This window comes from Neofelis nebulosa, chromosome 5 (genome assembly GCF_028018385.1).
Source record: "Neofelis nebulosa isolate mNeoNeb1 chromosome 5, mNeoNeb1.pri, whole genome shotgun sequence".
NCBI classification, from domain to species: Eukaryota; Metazoa; Chordata; class Mammalia; order Carnivora; family Felidae; genus Neofelis; species Neofelis nebulosa.
The window spans coordinates 4,632,943-4,637,484 of NC_080786.1; the positions used below are offsets into that span (position 1 = coordinate 4,632,943).

The following is a 4,542-nucleotide window of genomic DNA, read 5'->3' on the forward strand; positions in this document are numbered from 1 at the left end:
GGCAGCGACTTCTGGAAGCTCAGAGAACAGCTCTGAGTTCAGAGCCAGCAAGAAAACAGTAAGCCTGATGCCACCCACTGCCAAAAAGAAGTTCATTCTACAAACGAGCCAAAAGGGCAGGAAACTCTGTCCTGGGGCCTCCAGAAAGTAACACTATCCGCCGACACCTTGATTTCAGCTCCGTGAAACCCACCCAGGACTGATGACTGACCGAACTGGAAAACAAGGGGTTTGTGTTGCCTCAAGTCCGGACTTTATGGTATGGTATGTTACAACGATGGTATGCAACCAATATGGAAAGAATGCAAGGGAGAAGAGAGGGGAGCATTATATTTAAAGCAATTAAAGGGAGGGGCGCTTGGGTGGCTCAGGGAGTTAAGCGTCCGACTTCAGTTCAGGTCACGATCTCACGGTCCGTGGGTTCGAGCCCCACGTCGGGCTCTGGGCTGACAGCGCGGAGCCTGGAGCCCGCTTCAGATTCCGTGTCTCCCTCTCTCTCTGCCCCTCCCCTGCTCGCAACTCTGTCTCTCTCTCAAAATAAAATAAAGACAAAAGGTATAGTCTACTTTAAAAAACATAAAATAAAAAAATAAAGTAATTAAAGGGGAGAAAACACTATCAACACAGAATAATCCAATGCCCAACAAAATGTTTCAAAAATGGAGATAAGGTAAGGTCTACTTCAGATATACAAAAGCTAAAGGATTTCATCACAAGCAGGCCTGTGTTGCAAGGGTTAAAGTAAGTTCTTCTGATTGAAAACGAGAGCCAGCCCAAAGGAAGTAAGAGCACCAGAGAAGATCACTACCTGAGTAATTTTATGAGAATGTTTTTCCATTATTTAAATCTCTATAAAGTTAAATTGATTGCAGAAACAAAAACAACAACATATTATTTATCTGTTGCTTAATATTGTATATATAACATGCTCAAGTAAGATGTATGGCAATGATAACAGAAAAGCCAGGAGAGGGAAGTGGAAGTAAATTCCTGTGAGCTTTTTATACACTGTGTGAAGTTATAGAATGTCACTTGAAAGTAGACTGGGAAATCCACATTAAGTGAAAGCATATGGTATTTGTCTTTCTCTGATTGACTTATTTTGCTTAGCGTAATACACTCTAGCTCTATCCACGTCATTGCAAATGGCAAGATTTCATTCTTTTTACGGCTGACTAATTCCATTGTGTGTGTGTGTGTGTGTGTGTGTGTGTGTGTGTCTTATCTTCTTTAGCCATTCGTCAGTTGATGGGCATTTGGGCTCTTTCCATAATTTGGCTATTGTTGATAGTCCTGCTATCAACATTGGGGTGCCTGTATCCCTTTGAATTAGTATCTTCGTACCCTTTGGGTAAATACCTAGTAGTGCAATTGCTGGATTATAGGATAGTTCTATTTTTAACTTTTTTGAGGACCCTCCATAAGATTTTCCCAGAGTGGCTGCACCAGTTTGCATTCCCACCAACAGTGTAAGAGGGTTCCCCTTTGGAGATTGGCATCTCGCCAATACCTATTGTTTCTTTACTGTTGTTAATATTAGCCATTCTGACTGGCGTGAGTTGGTATCTCCTTGTGGTTTTGGTGTGTATTTCCCTGATGATGAGTGATGTGGAGCCTCCTTCCATGTGCCTGTTGGCCATCTATATGTGTTCTTTGGAAAAGCGTCTATTTATGTCTTCTGCCCATTTTTTTAACTAGATTATTTGATTTGGGGGGCTACAGTTGTATAAGTTCTTCATAGATTTTGGATACTAACCCTTTATCAGATATGTCATTTGCAAATATCTTCTCCCATGATGCAGTTTGCCTTTTGGTTTTATTGATTGTTTCCTTTGCTGCGCAGAAGCATTTTATTGTGATGTATGTAAGTGTGGAATCATGAAATTCTACACCTGAAACTAATATTACACTGTATGTTAACTAACTGGAATTTAAATAAAAACTTGAAAAAAGAAGATAGACTGTGATATTAAGAGGTGTATTAGAACCCTAAAGCAATCAACAATATAGAGCGAAAAGTTATAAGTAACCAATCAACTCAGATAAAAGGGAATCATAAAATGTATTTGACTGATCCAAAAGAAGGCAAAATAAAAAAAGAAAAGAAAAAGGAAAAAGGGGGTAACAAAGAGCAGATGAGACCAAAAAAAGCAAGATGATAGTTTTGCACCTAATCATATCAATAGTCACATTATATGCAAATGAGCTCAATACCCCATTAAAAGCCAGAGATTGTCAGATTGGATTAAAAATCAAGATCTAGTTAATGATACTATATTGTATATTTACAAGCTGTGAAGAGAGTAGATCTTAAAAATTCTCATCACAAGAAAAAAACTGTAACTCTGTATGGTGATGGATGTCGACTAGAATTATTGTGGTGATCATTTTGTTTTCTATGTAACAAACATCATATTGTACACCTGAAGTTAATATAATGTTGTAATATCATATAATATCATATAATATCATATAATGTTATATGTCATGTTATTTAAAAAATAATTTTAAAAAATCAAGAGGCCGGGCACCTGGGTGGCTCAGTTTAAGTGTCTGACTTCAGCTCAGGTCGTGATCTGATGAATTGTGGGTCAAGACCCACATCTGGCTCCAAGCTGACAGTGCAGAGCCCGCTTGGGATTCTCTCTTCCTCTCTCTCTGCCCCTCCCCACCCCCACACACGCGTGCTCTCTCTCTCAAAATAAATACATAAAATCAAGATGCAGTGATATGCTGTTTACAAGCAACACTAAATATAAAGACACAAATGGGTGAAAGTTGCAATGAAAAGTATGTCATTTTAACACTAATCGAAAGAAAGGATGACTATATTAATATCAAAGCTGACACAGAGAGAAGAATCTTACCTGAGATAAACAATGTAAAACCAAAAGCCGGCTCTTGGAGATCAGCAAAGTTGATGAGTATCTAAACAGACTGATCAGAAGTAAAAATGAGAAGACGCATGTTACCAATTTCAGGAATGAGAGAAGTGTTGTCGCCACAGACACTAAAGATTTTGAAAGGATAACGATGGAATATTTTAAAGATATTAAAAGGATAATGATGGAATATTTTCTGCAATTTTACGCCAATAAATTCAATAATTTAGATGAAATTAACAAATTCCTTAAGGACGCATAGTACCAAAACTCACCCAAGATGCAACAGATACACTTCGGCAGCCAGCACGAGAGCAATGGGCATCTCTGGGGACAAGTGGCAGAAATGCCACAAGACCGGTGGCAAGAGAAAGCCCACCACAGGAAGCAGAGGTATGCGCTGGGACCCCCCAGCATACACACAGTCCACGCTTTGGGGAGGGGGGGGCAGAAAGAAGTCCCGCGCCTGGAGGCTGGATGTGGGGACTTCTCCTGGGGCTCCCGGTGTTGTGCACAAAACAAAGGTTGTTCCTGTTATTTACAGTGCATCCAGCAGCCAACTGGTGAGCACGGAGCCCCTGGTGAAGATCTTGCAAGGTGCTGGAGGACGGCACACGCTACCCACAGCAATGTGGGTCCCTCCAGCACTGCCCCCGGGCCACAAGAAGGGGGCCAAGCTGACTCCCAAGGAGGAAGAGATTTCAAGCAAAAAACGATAAAAGCAAGTTCAGAAGACATTTGATGAAAGGAAAAAGAATGCCAAAATCAGCACCTTCTGGAGAGGCAGTTCCAGCAGGGCAAGCTTCTTGCGTGCATCTCGTCAAGACCAGTGTGGCCGCGGCTACGAGCTGGAGGGCAAGGAGCTAGAGTTCTGTGTGAGGAAAATCAGAGCCGGAAAAGGCAAGTGAATCGCCCTCCCTCCTGTCTTTGGTCCTGTAATAAAGGTGTTTATTGCTCAACAACAAGAAAAGATGTAAAAGATCATGTGAATAGTCTAATAACGAAGAAACTGAATTTGTAGTTAAAAATCTTCCCACAAAGCAAACTCCTAGGTCCATGGCTTCATTTATATTTCTACAAAATATTTCATGAAGGAATAGTTAGTACCAGTTCTCCTCAAACTCTTCCAGGAAATTGAACAGGAGAGTATCTACCCAAACGCCAATCACCTGTTACTAGTTGTTATATATTGATATAGTGAAATATTACACGACGATAGTGAAATATTACACAACAATGAAAACAGAGGGTCTACAATGATATGCATCACACTAATAATTCTTACCAACAAATGTTGGGAAACAGACTCCAGGTACGTTTGCATAACGTACGTGTGGTTCAGTTCAGCGCGTAGAAACACGGCCAACGCTAATCTGTACTGTTAGAAACCAGGAGAGTGTTACACTTGGGAGGTAGAGGGTATCTCCTGGAAGGAAGCACATGCTGGCAATATTCTATATCTCCATCTGGGTGCCAGATGCGTGCCTGTGTTCATTTCGTGAAAATCTGATGATGCAGACACTTAGAATAAATACATACGTTTCTATATATGTACGTATGTTCAATAAAACATTTTTTAAATGGTAGACTCGCAAAGCCTTTTTCAGTTTCAGATGTTCTCTGTTGAATTATGCCTGTTTTCATTTTTCTAAGCATAAGG

The 4,542-nt window shown here is 40.5% G+C and overlaps 1 pseudogene; it reads left to right on the plus strand.

The window, feature by feature from the left end:
- The first annotated feature begins 3,199 nt into the window (after positions 1-3,199).
- LOC131511570 (small ribosomal subunit protein eS8-like) lies at positions 3,200-3,790 on the plus strand (annotated as a pseudogene).
- The last annotated feature ends 752 nt before the right edge of the window (positions 3,791-4,542 follow it).